Below are 19,173 nucleotides of genomic sequence, written 5' to 3'. Positions count from 1 at the left end.
AGGAGAGAGCCACATAAGGAACTTCCGTTGTCCTCTCCCCGTGGGCTCACGGACAGCATAGCCTTCCCAGCACTGATGTGTGACAGTGTGCACAGAGTATCTGCCAACAAGGGAAGTTCATCTGAGCCTTGGTGTCCAGACTTCTTATGGGGGCTCCATCACATGGACATGGTTGACCATCCATGTGGCTGAGCTATGTCTCTAGCCCCACAAGAGGTGGAACTAAGGCCAAATGACCCAAAGCCCCTACCCTAAATCACGTTGTTAGACTATCTGGCGTGACCCGAGACCCCCAGGTAAACAAAAACACTCATATCAGGTATGACATTTCGTGTCTTAAAGATTACCTCCCAGAAGCCGATGGCAAGAGCCAGACCTCTTTTTGGCCAAGGCTGAATTCTTTACTATTCAGGAACAAAACCAAACCCCACTATAAGTTTATAAAACTCAACAGAAAATGAAGAAGACGGGGACTGTGCAGGAAGAGTCCGGATGCTTGAGGTTGTGGGATGGGTGGTACTGTTAGGAAGATTTTTCGCAAGGAGCTAAGTAAACTAAGATCTGAAGGATGAGACAGATTAGCCAGGTGAGTAGTGCAGTGAAGAGCATCTCAGGGGTAGGGGACAGTTGGTGCAAAGGCTCTGGGGTGGGAAGTAGCTGGGCATGTTCCAGAAACTGGAAGGAGAGGAGGCTGGAGCAGACAGAAAGAGGAGGGAATGTGGTTGCAGCAATGACTAGAGTGAAAATAGGGACCAGGTCCCAGGAGGCCTCAGAGACCCCGAAAATGATTATGGGCTTTATTTCCAACTAACAGGAAGCCATTGTAGAGTTTGCAAGCAGGAGCGTGGATGCTCGGATTTGTGATTTCTTTTTCTAAAGGGTCATGTGTGTGGCTGCAGTGAGAACAGCCGGTCAGGGACAAGAGTGAAAACAGGGAGACTCCGAGAAGACTATTACGACCATCCCGATGGGAGGAGCCGGGGGCTTGGCACTAGGTGGTGACACTGGAGTCGGAGAGAGGGGGTGAGTTTGAGACAGCAGGAGGAGGTAGAGTTGGCAGGTCTTGTCATCCCTGCCAGCAGACCCTTGGCTGTCATACTGTGCTGTCACCAGTGGGCACCTGGCAGCCCCATCTGATTTGTGGCTTCCCCTTGGCTGTAGGCAGAGAAGCCGATAACCAAACTGACTAGAATTATGTGTAAGGAAGGAAAGGTGCCCTCTGACAAGGCGACAGGTGCAGTCCGGTGAAGTCAGTTCATGTCTCCAGACTAGGTGACACCTGTTGAACCCCTGCTGAACCCCAAGACTCAAGCCCACTCCCATGCCCACTTCTAGTATTGGCTGTGTTCCAAACAGCTGCGGTTGCCAGAGCAGTTCGTTGTAAACAGTTCTGCTAAATCACTCAGGTATTACTGGTCATATATTCAATACACCGTGAATTAAATCATGCCCCCCGTGAAAAACAGTCGCTATCCAGAAAAGCCTAATATAAAATTGTCAGCACAGAGCATGGCACTTAGGAAGAGCTTAATAAATGTTGAATGAGTGAGATGTTTAATCCTCTTTTAAAACAGGAACATTAAAAAAGAACTTCCAGTATATCTGTGGTATGTTTTACTAAACCCAGACAAGGCCTTTTAGTTACATACTCCCTTGATTTTCCATGTATATTTTGTATTTTCTGTTCCTTTCCTTATAAAAGGAGGGATGGAACTTTGAATTTGGCAGAAAACATGGCTGATGTTCCCTGCCTGTTTCATTTTGTAATCGCTCGAATAACTTATTCTTGCCCAGAAATAATCAGGAAAAGGAAGTACTTTCAGTACACAAAAAATATGGTCAGTAAGAGACCTTGGGTTTTCCTTTCAGAACTGTGTTGGCCAGTGGCTGGCCAGCACTCTTAATTAAATGCTGTTGTTTAGCCAAGGGGACACTTTTCTGCTTCCAAGTATGTGCGGGAGGGAGGAAGCTCCCAGCTAGATGACAGTGTTGGGGTGCCATCCTGGCTTTAAGTCAACAGTGAACAAAAGGTGCCTTACGAGAGGCCGGGATAGGGAAGGTGTGGAGGGGTGAACCACTGTTATGGGCTTCGTGTAAATTGTCAAGGAATCTGTAAAAACTGCTTTCAGCTCAGTTCAAAACTTGCTGCCTGATTGATTAAGCTACAGTTTGCTTCTGCTTAGTTGTAATATTGCAGAGGCTTTCTGGCTATGGGTTGCAGGACAGCCTCTCTCCCTGGCATCGATCAGGCAGGTCGTTAAGAGAAACCGGAAACCCAGGCCCGGCATGTCAGCTTTTTAAAGAGGTGGGATTAGGATGAAGTTTCAAAGTCCTGGAAGTCCCAAAAGGGAAACATTCGGCACAGTATGGGGGTACTCTGCCCCTCTCTTTTGCTCACCTTGGCCCTGGCCCCCGCGGCTGGGAGCACCTGGCCGGGGGCACCTGGCAGGGGAGTGAGCGGTGGGCGGGGACGGGCGGGGAGCGGGGGCGGACCACGTGCCTCTCCAGCAGCCAATGGGCTGCGGCGGCGGGCGGGCCGTGCGTGGGGAGGCGCGGATTGCACTTGCTTTAACTTGAGACGGAAGGAACGCACAGCAGCTGGTGTGAGCGACCGCTCCGGGGTGGCTGGTGACCGCAACCTGGTCTCGTCCCTGGCACGGGGGCGGCACCCTCGCCCAGCCCCGGGACCGCCCGGGAGGCCAAGGTGAGGGGCGTGGGGAGGGAGCGGCGCGCCTTTGTCTGCAGGTGAGCGCAGAGGTAACTGGCGGGGTGGGCGCCCGAGCTTGCGCCCGGGAGACCCGACCCGCGGGACAAAGGCTGCATCCTCCCTTCCCCGGAGTCAGTGCTGTGCGAGGTTCGGGGCGGCCGGGAGGGCTGAGGAGGGGTCTTTCTGCCTTGCTGGAGGGAAGGATGAGTATTGTATGAAATGGAGGGAAGGTGGAGGAGTCTTTTGATGCAATTTACCGGGGTGGCAGGAAGCTGTTCAGGGGTGGGCTGTTCAGATGGTCCACCCTGGGCATTTCTGTTGTGTCCAGTGTTATGATTGAGCAAATGAGTGCATTCATCTCACATGCCCTCTGATGAATCCACGTTTATGTCCTCTTGTCTACATTAGGAGTGAAAAATATTGCAGGATCTTGGTAATCCGATTTTTGAATTAAAAGCAATATCCTTTGGTGTAGAAAGACTGTGCGGTTTCAAATAATTTTAGTTGGATGACTTACAGTATTGGTGGACTTCCACGCAAATGTCTCAAATTCCCAAAAGCTACCAACTTATCACGTGCTTGTTCTTGGCACTGAAAAAAAAAAGTAGATTTTTGGTTTGGGTTTTTTTGTTGTTTTTTTTTTTAAGAAAAACGTGATCTAAATATTGAACACAACACTTGATTGGATTCTCGGGGAATCTGTGTCTTTTCTGTGTATTATCTATTTCCCTGTACCAGTATTGTATCCAGGCATGTCTGTCGATTCCCCAGTTAATGTGTTAGCTGTGAATCTTCATTACTGCCTTGGGTGGGAAGAGGCGGGGGAGGAGCAATCTCATTAGTCTTTTCTTTCTCTTTATAACTGCAGCTGCAGCCTAGCTTTGACTAGTATCATGAATGGTGGATTCCGCCTGCTTTCCTCGTGTTGTTCTCTTTCTGGTTTCCTTAGACCGTGGAGCAGTCAGTTTCTCCTCCAGCCTTACTCTGACACTTTCTCCCCAAAGTTCAGATCTTTGCCACTGCCCTTGAGTTGTTATTTGCTTTGTGAAGCCTTTCAGGACAGAGGTGTCCTGAGGCCTTTCCCAAGAAGTTAGATACATAATGCTTTGTGAGGAGAACAGCCCTAAATCTGTATTTGTAAATTTTGTCTGTAATTTTATAAGTTACCAGCGGTTTTGTTGTCCAAAGTGAGATGTGTAGAACAAGCTTAGTAGGGGAAAGACTTTCTACAAGGCATCAGCCACTGTCGTTGTAGAAAGTGCTATCGGACTTGACTCAGAGTGAAGGCATGGGCTGTGTGTGCCGGTTTGGTCAGGAACCCACCTTTCTGACCGCTGCTGGTTTGTTTATGAGTTTTTCTGTCATTCTAACAAGTCCTGGCTTTTGAGCAATGGGGATAATTTATTTAGCAAGCATTTATTGAACACTTGCTATGTGCTTGGCATTGGCACTAATGATCAAATGGTAAGTGCAACAAGTACCTTCTTGCTTTCTTGGAACTCACACTGTTCTAGCACAGGACCCATTTTGGGTCCTCTGAACTGGAGCATCCCTGGGGAGCAGTATGGATGACCCCGAGGTGAGCCAGGAGGATGCTGCTGCTAGCTGCTGCCCGGGAGGTCAGCTGAGCCCAGGCTGTAGGTACAAACAGATGGGGCCAAAGTCAGCTCCGCGCCAAGGATGGAGGTATTGATCAGACCAGTGGGTCGTTGTGCGCTGGACTCTGTCTTCTTGAACATGCTCGCCTTGTTTGTGGATACCTCTCAGAGGAGCCTGGGACTGCAAGAAGGGCCAGGAGACGCTGAGTTCTCAAAGAGTTCGAACAGTGGCATTGTTTTTTCAGATGTGGTAATTCCGGTCTGTTTCAAAAACTATCCTTCATGCAGTCTCCTAGTCTCACCTCGGTAGCTTTCATCTTGAACAGCCCCTCAGGGAAATGAACTTCATTCTGGACCACTGACTGAGCTAAGCTTTATATCTGTCCCCAGTTTCCCAGGGGTTGAGGTGACTCCTGGGTTTAGAGACCTGGAACGTGGTTGGGAAACCCCTATCATGCACTCTCTACTTCTCATGGATTTGGGGGAGTGTACTGATGATACTTAATTTCTTACTTGTCTGGGCTTTCAGACTTTTCCACAGATCCCTAGGGTCATGTGAAAACATACTAAATCGTAGTGTAACTTGTCCTTTTCAACTGCCTGTTTTAAATAAAGACTGTGACATTTCTGAGAAGGTCTTAGCTCTTTGAATTCGTTTGTTCTTAACATAGTACCTGGCATAGGACGCTCTCCATAAGTAATTGAATTGTTGAATGAATGTAGGTGAAATATTTCATTTTCTGCTTTTAGGGTTTAACTATGGTTATCACACGTACTTGATATTTATAATCTATAGATTAATTTGCCCTTCAGCAGATGTGGAACATCCGTGTGTCAGGCACCTCGTGAGGTACATGAGGAAGTGGGAGAGATAGGGTTCAAAGAGGCGGGAGAGAAGCTGGAAAAACAATTCAGGAAGCAAGATGATACGGATTATGATGGGTGCTGTGAGGTCAACAGCACAGTGCAACAGAGAGAGAGTACCTCGGTGGGGAAAGGGGCCACCAAGGGGCAGCCCATCCTAGGAGGTGGCATTTGAGCTGACCTTGAAAGCTGGGAAGAAGCCGGGTGTGTGACGGGAGCAGGAGGAAGGAGGACGGACGAGGGGTGCTCAGCATGTTCAGGGATGTGAGAGAAGGCCAGGGTGGCTGGAGCCCGGAGCGGGAAGTCCAGTGATACGTGCTGCGGTGGAAGAGGTGCTTGGGGCCTGGGGGACGAGATCATACAGGGCTTTTTGGTTATGGTTGAAGGTTTGAATTTTCTTTGTAATGCCATGAGAAACCTCTGAAAGGTGGTAACCAGGGGAGTGCCATGATCTAATTTGTTTCATGAAGAAAGATCTCAGTGAATGCTATTAAGGGGCGTGGATGTTGGCAGCTGAGCTGGAAGCTGAGGGTTCGGTTATTGAGTCCTGGTCCGGGAAAGATCAAAGTGGTGGCAGAGGGGATGAAGAGAAGCGGGTTGTGGAGGTTGAACTGGCAGGGTTGACTATGGAAGATGCAGGACAAGGAGTCACCTAGGACCGTACCTGGATTTTTAGATTCATTGTTTATTTCTGTTGGATATATGTATTAATAGAAATAATGACTGTATAAGGACAATTAAGCAATGAGCGACTCACGTTCAATTTATATTATACCAAGACCTTGACTTAATTCTGTCTTATTCTCCAGTGCAGATGAGCGGCCCTACCCAGTGGAGTGCTGTGCATTTGGCCAACTTTTCCAGGACATTTTCACCCTTCGGTGCCCTGACTCTCCTTCTCAACTGGTTATCAGACCTTTGAGCATTTTCTCTGTTCTGTCATAAAAATGAAGGATCAAAGTAAGAAAGGAGACAGGTTTAAGCTTTAATCCATATGGAATTACTTTACCTTTCCTTCCAGATTTAGAAGATACCGTTGATAATTGCATCTGAAGTTGTTTCTTTCATATACAGTATCCTCCATTGTTCCAACAACAGATATTCTGTTGTAAATAAGACTTGTTCTATATCTATTTAAAATCAGAAAGAGTAACATTCCTTAGTAACTTTGCAGGAAATTCACTGTGCATTTTGCGAGCTAGAAAAGCCATTTCCTTGTATCTAAAGACTAGAGAGATGAAATACTTGGTCTCTGATGGGATTTTGGGGGGGGGGCCCTCCTTCCGGCTTCCGATTCGTGAACATGAAAGCTTACAGTGTCTCTGTCAGTTAACTCTGGTTTTGAAACCATCTTTGGTTTGGGTTTGCAGAAAATATTTCTCCTGCAGTCAGAATTTTAGGCAGATGAGAAGGGGCAGAAGTGACCTGGGCTGCCATCCCTTCTGATCTGGAAGCCTGGACGTGTTAGCCTGGAACGTGTGAGTCTGGGGGTGAATAAATTATGACAGCTGACGTAATTATGATAGAGGAAAAGCAGCTGCAGAGAATACGTTGACAATCGGGGCTGATTTGACCTGATTCTGTCACATCAAAGCATGCATCTGTTTGCCAGGTTACAGGAAAATGCTGTTTTCAAGGAGTCCAGTGTGTTTTGTTCTTTATCCAGCCCCCCGCACCCCCCGAAAAAGAAAAAAGAAAAACATTCTAAGAAGAGTCATAGCCTGCTAGTGACTCTTCCAAAATCAAATGGCTGGAGCAGAGACCCGTATTGATTCTGGTTCTCATTTCGGGCACCCATGTAGCATTTTAGTTGAGCAAAAGATATTTTGATTGTAAAGCTGCAAATTGGAAGAGTTCTTACTCCTGCTTCTGGGTGGAATAGTTTCCAGCTGGCCCTGGAGTTTGTCACCTGTAAGAAGGATTATTCCACCATCTCAGCCCGTCGCAACGGGTTTAGTACACACTTGGTTCACTGCTCTGCTGTTACCATCTTGAAATTCGTAATAATTTTTTCACGCAGGGCCTTGCGTTTTCATTTTGCACTGGGCTCCGCAAGTCATTGAGCTGGTCCTAGTCTCGCTGTTGGTCCATGTTGTGTGTTGCACCTCTGAATCAGGCCGACATCTAGAGCAGGGCTCCACACTTGTTCTGTGGAAGTCCAGATATTAAATCTTTGGGGCTCTGTGGTCTCTGTTGCAGCTCCTCAGCGCTGTCACGCTGGCACAGAAGCAGCCTTAGGCAGTAGGAGATGAAGGAGTACGGCTGTGTTCAGTGACACTCTGTTTGTAAAAGCAGACAGCGGGTGGTTGGACTGTGGTCCTGGGGCCATCATTTGCGACCCCTGATGTAAAGGAGGACCTGAGTGGAAACCACAGTGACAACTGAAATAGAGATCTTGTCCTTTGGAAGCAAGAAGGCTCGGTCACCTTTGGGCAGCTTTATGGTGCTCTGAAAACCAGTCTCCAGAGAGCACTCCTGAAGAAGGTCAGGCTGGTAGGGGTACTTCTGTGGCAGACCGTCATTTGAACGTCCCTGAACCCACGCTTGAGCTTCTTCGAGATGGCATGTTAATTCTGTTTGTCAAGTGTGAAGACATATGGACCATAAAAGGAAGGTGAACACGGACAGTAAAAACAGGATGCTACTGTGATGGGATTGTGGTTTTATTTTTTTAAAGATTTATTATATTTGAGGGAAAAGAAAAAAGATTATGGAGTAAGGAGGCTAGCTGTGTATAAGAAGTAACCTCATCGAACAGGAACGATGTGTCTTCTTTCAAACTGTATCCAGAAGTTAACCCCTGCTCAGACAGTGTAGCATCTCCCGGCTGGGGATGCGGGGGGCATTGGGGGGATGCTCTGTGCGGCCTTATATATAGTCCAGCTCTCCGTACTTCCTCTGCCTCTGCGTGTATGGAAATGTGTTGTCTGGGGTCTTTTCTCTAAATGATAAACAAAAGTTTATTTCTCTTAGAGTACAAAGATAAAGAAGAGTATCTGGGGATTCAGTAACTCTTGATAGAAATCAATGTACAAGGGAAATTTATATATTGATTTCTTTAGGAGCAGAGGAACCGTTTTTCATTTAGACAAATGTTCGAAAGAAGGAACCTAGTTGGGGGCTCTGGAAACGTTTCTGCTGGAGATGATCAGAGTATAGATTTGCTTTGCTTTCAAATTGAGTCACAAGAGATTAATAATCTTCTAAGAACTCGCTTCCTGCCCATTCAGATAAAATATATGTTTTATTAACATTATTTCTCATTGACATGAGAACAGAATGTGAACTAAAGCCATTATTAAAGTGCTGGCTGTAATAAACGATAGCAGTAGAAAAAGAAATCCAGCCAAGTCCCTATTATTCACGGCATTATTCTCTTACCAACATGATCAGGAATAAGGGAGGAAGACCTTTGTTTATGCTACTTAGTTATTTAGTAAAAAACATTTATTGATTACCTATTATGTGCCAGGCAGTGACGAGTGAACACTTACCCATGGTGGTGAGTGAACAAGGCAGAAACGTTGCTGTTCGCGCGGATTTTACTTTTCTGTGGGGCAGAAGGAAGGACAGACAGTAAACAAATAAGCAGGGTAGTTTTAGATGCCTTGAGGGTTGGTGGTGACTGGGTGGTCCTTCTGGAGGTAATGATGACAAGGAGTCCTTCATGGGAGATCTGGGGGACTCAGTGTCCAGGCAGCAGGAACAGTGAGCACATAGGCTCCAAGGCAGAAGCGGTGGGCGTGTTTGTGAACACAGTATGGCTGGAGCCCAGCAAGGATGGGTGAGGCAGGAAGTGAGGTCAGAAAGTTAGATGGGGAGTGTGGGGTTGGGTGGGGGAAGAGTCATAAGCAGGGGAGCAACAGGGTAAGTGTCTGCTGTGTAAAGAATGAAGTCCTCAGCCTTTGCCCTGCAAAGTTATTTAGACCAAACACAGCACTTATTTTTTTTTAAACAATTTCTTAATACCAGGAGATCTTCCTTCCTCCCTACCTTCCTTCCTTCCTTCCTTCCTCCCTCCCTCCCTCCCTCCCTCCCTCCCTCCCTCCCTCCCTCCCTCCCTCCCTCCCTCCCTCCCTTCTTGCATTGGGTCTTCGTTGCTGCGCGGGCTTTCTCTAGTTGCGGCGAGCGGGGGCTACTCTTCATTGCGGTGCGCGGGCTTCTCACTGCGGTGGCTGCTCTTGTTGCAGAGCACGGGCTGTAGGCATGCAGGCTCAGTAGTCGTGGCTCACGGGCTCTAGAGCGCAGGCTCAGTAGTTGTGGTGCCCGGGCTTAGTTGCTCCACAGCATGTGGGATCTTCCCGGACCAGGGCTCGAACCCGTGTCCCCTGCATTGGCAGGCGGATTCTTAACCAGTGCTCCACCAGGGAAGTCCCACAACACAATTTTTTGTCACCAGGTCTAGCTGTGGTGCATCCAATACGGATGGAGACAGGAGCAGAGAGCTGAGGCCACTTTTCTTCATCAAGGGGTGAGGTCCTGAGGAGAGCCCATTCATTGGGAAGGAGGCAGGCTCAGTGCCCCCAAAACACAGAGCAAAGGCGAGACCAGCCAGGCCAACCTGTCTCCCATCTGTGGATCCACCACTTTCTAGCTTGGGGGTTTTGAACCTTAGATTCTCTCATAAAATGAGAGTCGCGAGGCTCCCCTTCAAGGGTATTGTGTGGCTTGGCGTTAATGTGCACCAAGAACAGAGCCTGGCTGGCTGGGTGGCAGATTGAATAAAATGGGAACCGCTGGTGTTATTTTGTGTTTAGCAATCAGTCATTCTAGTGTTGATGTCTATTTTTGTGTAGGTATTATTGAGTCTACAGAGTATTAGGGATACTTGTATCTACATGTAAGTTTCCATAATGTAAGTGGAGGCCAAATGTCTTTTGGCCTTTTGTGTTATCTGTACTAGTATTCCTTCTGTCTGCACAAAGGAATGGGGATTGGCTATATAGGTATAGCCCTAAAGCCTCTTGAAAATTCAGAAACAGATTTAAGAATGTGTCTTCCCCACAAGAGGCCCTCCGTGAGACTGGGTGCATGGAGTTGAAGGAAATTCACCCACAGGCTTGCCGTGGTTTTAACTCAGAGCCTGGCCTGTACCCTGCCAGTGGTTGGTGCCCTCGTGGCACTTCTTGCATGGAAACCACTTTCCCCGTACGGGGAACTGTCATCTTCCCCGCTCTGTACCAGAGTCTTTAAATGTTCCCTTGTTCTCAAATCTTGTCAGATAGGGGCCTTCTGGGTATCAAGTGTTTTGTTTTTTGTTTTACCATCTCTACTTTCAGGAAGGAAGCCAGCCCATGGTTTCACAATTCAGGTATATTTTACATTAATTTTATCCTTTGATTGTGCCCTGAACTTTATACCGTGAAACCATAATGTGGCATGAATTATCTCTCACTTGAGAACTCAATATAAGTTGTGTGTGTATATTCTCTTTTTGCTCAGATATTCAGAGAAGCAAGGTTTTTTGGTTTTTGTTTTTAACTGTAATACAGCACAGATGAAAGCAGACGCTCCTTAATTCTTGCTGTCTTCAAAGATGGACTTAAAAGAAATTCTCATTTCCTGGTTGCTCTCAGATATCCTTTTTTGCCTCATTAGTAAGCTGACTGGTAACTATTGTGTCTTCTCTCTGGTGGCATGAGAAAGTCCTTTGTTTAGAAGAATGTGCCTTGAATTTCAATAACGTTAAACCACTTTAGATCCACAACTTCACACTTATTCTAGTTGGAATGCTAAGGCCTGTGTCTGCTAGTCACCAGTTAACAGGCTCCCTGGTGCTGGGGTAGGGGATAGGGGGAGACAGGAGCAGGGAGGTGGGAAGGATGCTCGTTTTGCAAAGGAAGGTACACTTGTCAGAGAGAGGTGTTCCTGCTGCCCTTTGGTTCTGGGAAGGACAGAACCTTTCCCTGAGCTGCATTTTCTGAAACTCACTAGACACCAGATGGTAAATTTGCATACACTCAGAGTTCAGTTCGGAGGTCTTTCACCTGCAGGGTGTGGATTCTAAAGGGGTCTGTGAATGAGTTTCAGGGATTATTGAACTTTCTCCCCACCACCACCTTGCGATGGTGTGTGAATGTGGGTCTGTATGTATTTCTATCTGGAGTGTTTTCATCAGAGTCCAAAAGGTTCCATGATCCAAAAGAGGTTAGAAACCTTCCTCTTGGCAGACGTCCTCCCCCTCAGTTGGTAACGGCACTACTCAGTGTACCCATCCGGTCCACACTGCACACCGTCCTGCTGTGAGAGTCTGACACGGATTAATGGGTGAGATCCTCACAGCACTCTTAGGAAATGAGTAGTACCACTTATTGCTCCCGTTTCACAGACGAGGAGACTGAAGAACAAAGAGGCTAAGGGCCTTGACCAAATGCAGACAGTGAATAAATGTCAGGGACAAAAAACTTGAAGCTGGGGAAAAAGAGACTGTCAGGTTCATGAGTTTGTTTGAGAGCCTTCATGACATGAAGTTTTATGTCTTTACTTCATTGCCACGTGGGTAATGCTGGTCTGTGCTGGGGCTCAGAAGGCTCAAAAGACTCTCAGTGATGGCAGACGAGCATCAAAAAGTAGTACGAAGCGGAGAGTTCTGCAAACATGGAGCGAGAAGTACCCTGGCAAGTCTTCGCTTTACATGCTCAGTTTGTGAAAAGTAGACGGTGTGCATTGCATAAGAAGTAGGTGGCTGTGCTGGGGAGATGCGTCCTCTTCCAAAGAGCTGGAGTAGACATTGTTATTCTGCTATGCTATTTTGTGTGTGTGTGTGTGTGTGTGTGGAATTTCCTATTCATTTGGATGCCCGGTTACACATGCCAAGTAGTTGTGTTATTTCAGGCTTATTTTAATGAAAACATTGCCAGTTACTCCTCCGTTCATTTTCCCAAGAAACAGCCGCCGAGAACATGGAGATCAGGCAGGCTTCGGGTGTGAGGCTGGTGTGGAATTCATCATGGGGTTGAATTCTTCCCACTGGCATCTTGTGTGGTGAGACGGGAGTAAGCTTGCACCTGAGTCTAAATTGAGCCTTCCCTGCTCTCAGAATGGCGCTTCACGCAGAAGCCCAGCTTTGGGCTGCTGTTTCTGCCCCAGCACATTACAAGGTGTCGAATTGGTGAAGCAGCGGCCACTAGGACCCTGCTGCATTTTTCCAATGACATTTCAAAGATCTCTCTGAAGTCCCTGTTTATGGCTGTTTTTCTCTTCAACACTTAAATCGAGCAGTGTCTATTAACCCCAAACAAATTAACCTTGTTAAAAGTTCAGTGTCATTTTTCTGAGTACTGCCCTCAGGGAAAAAAGCAGGGTAGCTACATATCGATGTCATTTCCTTAAGTGAATCCCTAGTAATGGGTCTGATTTCAAATATCCAAGGCGCCAATAATAATTATACACGGAAGAAACAGATCGCGTCCTTGGGGGTCTAGACTTAAGGTTACTTAAATATACTAGGCACAGGCTTTTTATTAAGAATAAAAAATTAAAAGCACCTGGCATAAATCAAAAGTTAGTCAGAGAAATGCTGCCCATTCATTTTTGTAAGAGTCAAAGCACTTGAATTCTTTTCTGATAAAAATCTGAGCATTAGGAGATTCCAAGAGCATGTGATCTTAGATAAGAAACCCAAGATTGAGGTTAAGTGACTTGCAGAGTGTTTACTCAAACTGAGACTAGAGTCCAGGTCTTTGGATCCTTTGCTGATGATCTAAATTGCCTCCAAAGACTGGTTTTGATAGTGGGGCAGTGCAGAGGGGCAGGCTCGAGGTGGAGGGAGATGGTGCCCTCAATGCTATGGTAAGTGGTGCCCAGTAAATCTGAGGAGAGGCCACAAATACTCCCCCAAGTGACCTCCCTTCGGTGGGAGACATTTCGTCTCAAACGCTGCCCAGCACGACCCAACTGAGACATGACACCGTCAGGTGACCTGGGGATGATAACTATAGTGATGCAGTCTGTCGCACTTATAACAGAACACGCGTTCTTTGCACACACCATCCCGTTTAATTGAGTTCGCATGATTACCCTGAGCCAGGGGTCCTTGTCCCTTTTTCACTGACGAGGAAACAGGTTCCAAGGGCCACAGAGAGGGACCCCAGGAAAAAGAGAGGGTAAGTAACCAGCAGGGTATGAACACAGCTCTGACTGCTTACTCAGCTAAAGGGCCTCTCTTGGGAATTTTCAGCTGCCTTCTTCCCGTGCAAAAGTTCACAGGCCTCAGAGAGGGAGGGGGAGTCCCCCCGTTGACCTAAAACCCCCCCCGTGAGGTGACTCTGCAGGACTGTGAAGAAGCATGGGGTTCCCGTCCTAGGCGCATTCCCAGAAGACCAGAAGGAGAGTCCTGCAGGCCTACGGTCGAATGCTGACTCCCGTGTACCGTGGTCAAGTCGCTCGAGTCCTCTGAGCTTGTTTCCTTTTCTGTCAGAACAGCAGTATCTGCCTTGTCAGGTTGCTGTTACGGCATCACAGAGCCGGAGCCCGGTGAACGGTAGTCTGGGAAACGCTGGGAGTGTGATTGTGGCCATCACATCTACCGCAGGGTGGTTACCTGCGCCTTGGGGCACGCGTGTCACGGTGGTTTTCCTCAAGTGTTGAGGTGGAAACGAATATATTAAATACAGCCCTCTGTAATCTCCCCTCCAGGTAAGAGCTGACAATTGGATGTTAAGTTGTTGCAGATTTTTTGCCACGCGTACGTTAAAATACACACTCAAACATTTGTTGTTTTTTTTCCTGTAAGACCTTATATCTGCGACTTCGGTTGTTTTTGCTTGCTTGCCTTCCCCCCCATTTGATAAGATGTCATGGTCGCTGTTCAGTATCAGGGTGGACAGCTTCACCTTTCCGCCCAGTGACGGGGCGTGCTTGCTCTTCCACACCGTGATTTCAGCCCTCATCTACGCAGGGCCCTGTTGGCCGCTCCGTGACCCTGGCCACAGCGCCCCTGCAAGGGCAGCTTTCTGCCTTTCCTCCTTATCCGCCTCTTCAGTCTGTTCAAGTGGGATGCATGCCTGTGACTGACTTGGGGCTCTGTCCTCGGGGCCCCTTCAAATTGGCTGTGCTGAGACCAGGAGGGGGTGGTGAGCACTCCGGGTCGGAGGTTAAGTGGCGTCATTAGCGTTGCTCTGGCAGCTCAGAGCAGCTCTGGGGATGGAACTCAAAGCGTTCAGCCCCAGACTCCAAATTGCTGTCGGCTCCTCTCCACCTTCCACCCCTCTCTTCCCCCGCACAAATCTGTTTTCTCACCTTTAAGCTCGTTTACTGGCCCAGCCTCGTCTCACCTCCGCCCTTGGCCCTCTGCTCGGCTTCCGCCCCCTCCTGCTCTGTTGCTCTCTGTGGACGCAGTTCCGTGAAAGTATCTGAAGTGTAATGTTGTAGTTCTATTAATAGGATGTCAGAAGTGTTGGTAAAGCAGGTAAGGCTGTTGCCATGTCAATTTTTCCATATGGGTTTTATTTGTTTTGTTTTGTTTTGTTTGCGGTACGCGGGCCTCTCACTGTTGTGGCCCCTCCTGTTGCGGAGCACAGGCTCCGGACGCGCAGGCTCCGCGGCCATGGCTCACGGGCCCAGCCGCTCCGCGGCATGTGGGATCTTCCCAGACCGGGGCACGAACCCGTGTCGCCTGCATTGGCAGGCGGACTCTCAACCACTGCGCCACCAGGGAAGCCCTCCATATGTTTTTTTATTGGCAGCAGGTGGAGCTGGAAAAGGAGGATAAGTACTCTGCTGCTGTTCACTGTAAATGGTTTCCTGTATTTCACTGTGATATTTTAGGCTTGATTACCTCCCCAGGTTGCTATGTTGCCTCTGTAAACTCAGCTGGCATCTCTTGGCTTCATCGTAATGTGGCTCAAAATACACACTTCTGTGTGAGAGAGTTCAGCTAAAATAAGCACCGAAAGGCTATTGATTGCAGCCAAGTTGGGAAATAAGATGGGACGTCAGAGCTCAGAGTCGCTGTTAACGGGACTGTGTTATGCACCGGTTGCCATGTGAATGCTAACGTGTTGTTTCTGCTCTGTCCCCTCATGCCTTCCCGGATTCAGAGAGAGGTAACCAACCAATTTTCCCTTCTCCCCCTTTGTGCTGTCTTAAGTGTCTGGCAAAGCTCACTTGCTGCCTTCATGCCCTGTCGCCGCCATCATAGCCATGCTGTCTTTCAAAGGCAGAACTTTGTTTTGTTTAACCTTTTCTCATCACCATTGTTATGTGTCCTGCATTTAAAATAGTGTGGAATTGCCTCTGGGTCCCTGATCCTCTGTTGCTGGACCCTGTTTGGGGAAGGTGTTGGTCAGAACAGTAACTTGGTCCCTCTCGCTACTGGCTGAGCAGAGTCTACTCAGCATGCTAGGGAGAAGGCGTGATAGGAATAGTCAGGCTAGGTACCGTGTTGTGTAGGAGGGTTTTTGTGCTTCTTGAAGAACTAATACTAGGACCTGCTTGTTATGACTTCTCTGTAGAGTTTCGTTGATGAGATTTGGTTCTAGGCCAGTAGCTGGAAGGACTGACTCAGTTTCAGTCTGGATTATTAGCAAACATCTATGGAATTCTTCTCCCTTCCCACCTGTAGATGAACATAATGATGAAAAGGCTGTACCTCCAAAAGGAAAGGCGTTTATACCTCAGATGTGTGTGTCTCCTGCGCTCTGACCATCAGCCTGACCATTTGGCTGATTGGGGGCTTTTAAGCTCCATGATTCCTCAGCTCTGTCATTTAATAAAAGCTCCATTTTTGATGGAAGGAGAAAGTTTTGGAATTTTTCTCCTTGAAAAAATGATTGTGAGTACTGCTTGGCAAAGTGAAGCGGCACCCACGCCGGCCTCTTTGCTTTTTGTGCTGGAGTCCGTCCCAGGGGCCTCCCTCCTGGCCAGGGCTGAGCGCCAGTTAGCGGCCACTGTCCTCCCTTAGGATAAGCTGCTGTCATAGCTCAATGGCTGGAGGGAAGGGAGACGGCGTAGGCTGGTTGGGTAGCACTTCCACAGTCGGTCTTCCAGAGGGTCTGCTTAGGAGAATTTGGGAGCTTGATTGACTTTCTCACTACTTTTGAGGAGGCTCTGGGCCCCTGGAGGTGATGCAAGTTTCTGGAGGATGAGGGCTCTGGGTTTGGGTACGAGTTCCCTTGTCTCAAGTCACCACACCTCTTGTCAGAGTGCATGGTAAGGATGTTTTCAGATCTTTGCTAGTTCCTACCCTCCGTGTCCTCACTGGGAACCAGTTGCTCTGAATATTAACAGCAAGACTGTTCTAGAGAGGGCTACAAATTCTGGTTCGCCCAAGCCACCTGGATTATTGGCAGGTGGTAGAATTTCAGATCTGCTGTGTGCACACTCGGTGTGTCTCCTGAAAGCACCTGGTGAGGGTTTCCCTGCAGAGAATTTGTGTTTACCCAGGTGATGAGCTGCTAGAATGCCCCTTTCAGAGCTTACAAACTTAGCATCGTCTTAGGCTTGCAAAGGAGAGTTTGAGTTTATCAAACCAGAGCCTGAGCTTTGTGAAATTAATGATGCCCACATATGGTGCACGTGCCAGTGGGTACAGTTTGAAAAACAAAGTCGTGTATGTGTGTGTGTGTGACCTTCTGGATTAGCTGTTTAGGAAGATGACATTTCTCATCCCCTCTCCCCCCTCTTTCCTCCTCCAACCCCCCCAAAACAAGATTTTCAAAATGCAATCAGAAAACGAGCAGTTAGGCAAAGAAGAGCAGGCAGTCCTGAAAACAGGATTCCTCTCTCCAGGCCCTGTGCAGGTGAGATGGAGAGAAAGCCCTTTATCATAAAGGGCTGGGAATAGAGTGTTTAGATCCAATCTGGTTGCTGCCCTTCTGTCCTCCTTTGCAGGTGGGACCCGTCCTCTGCAGTGGTAACAACTCTGTTCGCTTATTGCCTCTACAGAAAGATAAGCTGGGAGGATAAGGGTCTTTAGGTACATTTCAACAAGTGTTATTATATTCGTATCAGTACAAAGATTTATTAAAACATCCCTCGTGGATACGGAGACAGTATTTCAAAGTGGGCTTTTTCTTTGACTTCGTTTTCCTCACTTATAATAACAACTAACTTTATTCAGTTGCCTTCCCGTGCCAGCCTTCGCAGATTTGACCTGAGCAAAATACGGGTTGTGTGAAAGACGTTACCAAATCGTGGAGACTTGGTCAGGAGCGCTAACAGAAAAGATTTAGCGAGAGAGTGAATGGCAGGGAATCTAACAGAAAAGAGAGGAGAGAGCTACTGCCAGACACGTCTGGGCTGTCACATGCCTGAGGAGGGCAGCTCCAGAAAGCAGAACCCAATCCCACAGGCAAGAGTTGCAGGGAGGCAAGTTTCCATTCATCGTTAAGAAAAAATATATTTTGGTTCGCAGCGAGCATTCAGCAGTGGAGCTCCTGATCCATTAAGTAAATGAGGTTTTATACCACTGATATATTCTAGGCACCACCTGTCTGGGTTGCTGTAGAAGGAGGGACTTTGAAATGTTAGCCTGGGTAACTGCTACGAGGTCTGTAGGTGCCTATAAATACCTTTTGAGGAGGGATAAACACATAAGCAGATTTCATTTATGTAAGAGTCGTGGTGGGAGAGACTTAGGGAAAGGTTGAGCAGTTCTGTTTTGGCTACTTTCTAATAGAACACATTTGAATAAAGAGTCGTTTGTTCATTCATTCCGTAAAGATAGATTAAGCCCCTACATGCTGTTCAGCTGAGAACAATAAAAGCAATCTTTTGCCCGTTTTCTTTGCCATTAAGAAATTTGAGGCTGTCATGTAAGATGTCTTAGCACTGACATTTTTCCCTGTCAGAACTTGCTGTGGGTCCTCTGGGGGAATAATTACTGGGGAGAAGAGCAAAAGGAGAGGAACAAAAAGAGTTGGAGACACAAGGGCTTAGCCAGCAAATGGTGAAAGGTAGTTGATTCACTTCTGTTACAGTTTAAGGAAGAGACTTAGCTATAAACCTTCCGCTTCCTGGTTTACAAAGGAAATGCAGTGATCCCCCTGACTGCAGGAAATAAATGGGGCAAAACTCCAGAGGGGACCGGCACCTCTTTTAGCAAATGGCGCCTCCAGGAGCGAGCTGGAGCAAAGGACAAAAATGGTGCTTGTTGCTCAGTGTCAGACACAGTGACTCAGACGGACTGGCATCTAGCAGAATTTGTTAGAAAAGACGGGCGCCTGAGACCGAGTGGCTTGTCTCCTGCTGCCCAGGGGACTTCTCCCAAAACTTCTCCTGGCTCTTTGGAGCCAGTCTGTCCTGGGCTTTCCTACTCCCAGCACTCTTTTTTCAGCCTTTCTTTGGGCCTTTGGCCTCAATTAGCCCTTCAAACGCCTTTCCTTCTTGGGGTCCAGACCTTGTTTTGTCTTTCTCATTCTCCAGTCTCCCATCTGCTCCCCTGACCTCAGCTGCCCCCTAGGCCCAGACCACAGGCCTGAGCTCAGGGACCGAGTGTCCACCTGCTTGGTGGGCGCCCCCCACCGCCAAGCACCTCACACTATTGTCCAACCTGGAGCACATCAGCTTCCTTCACCAGATCCTTCCCCCTCCCGTCCCCAGTGTGAGGGCACTTCGCTGTCCCAGGAGGGACCTCAGAGTTATTCTGGATTCTCCTTCTCATCTCCCACATCCCTCAGTCCTGCAGCCACCCTTCCGGTACCTCTTACCCATCTGTCTTCTCCACACTGCTCTCGGGGAGGCTAACTCAGCCTTGCCTTTTCCAGCTGTTCGAGGCTGGTGCCTTCCTTGGCTCGTAGCCCTTGCGCCGGTTCTTTTACTTATAAGGAAGGTGCCTCCTCCTCTCCCTTGTAATTGTGTTGGGCCCACCCCAGATAATCCAGGATAACAGCCCCTTCTCAGGATCCTTCACTTAATCCCGTCTGCAGAGTCCCTTTTGCCATGTAAGGTAACCTATTCACAGATTCTGGGAGTGAGGACGGGAATATCTTGGGAGGGTCATTATTCTGTCTACTGCTGCAGCCTTTTTCAGAAATCAGGTGCTGAAAAGCCAAGGTTTTAAAA

The 19,173-nt window shown here is 47.9% G+C and overlaps 1 protein-coding gene across 11 annotated transcripts in view; it reads left to right on the top strand.

The window, feature by feature from the left end:
• The window catches only part of APBB2 (amyloid beta precursor protein binding family B member 2), a 379,608-nt gene that overhangs the window by 338,720 nt on the left and 21,715 nt on the right, over window positions 1-19,173 (top strand). The window contains exon 1 of one of the 11 annotated variants that reach the window (XM_022565517.3): window positions 2,542-2,704. The exons of the other annotated variants lie outside the window; for them this stretch is intronic. The gene's annotated coding sequence lies outside the window, so the exon portion shown is untranslated. Of the gene's footprint in view, window positions 1-2,541; window positions 2,705-19,173 lie in introns of those variants that run through there. 11 annotated transcript variants of the gene reach the window in all.

Source organism: Delphinapterus leucas, chromosome 5, assembly GCF_059928025.1.
Source record: "Delphinapterus leucas isolate spDelLeu-1000000601 "Yukka" chromosome 5, BTC_Dleu_Yukka2, whole genome shotgun sequence".
NCBI classification, from domain to species: domain Eukaryota; kingdom Metazoa; phylum Chordata; class Mammalia; order Artiodactyla; family Monodontidae; genus Delphinapterus; species Delphinapterus leucas.
The sequence above is the reverse complement of the archived record's forward strand: the minus strand, read 5'-3'. Positions and strand labels throughout refer to the sequence as shown.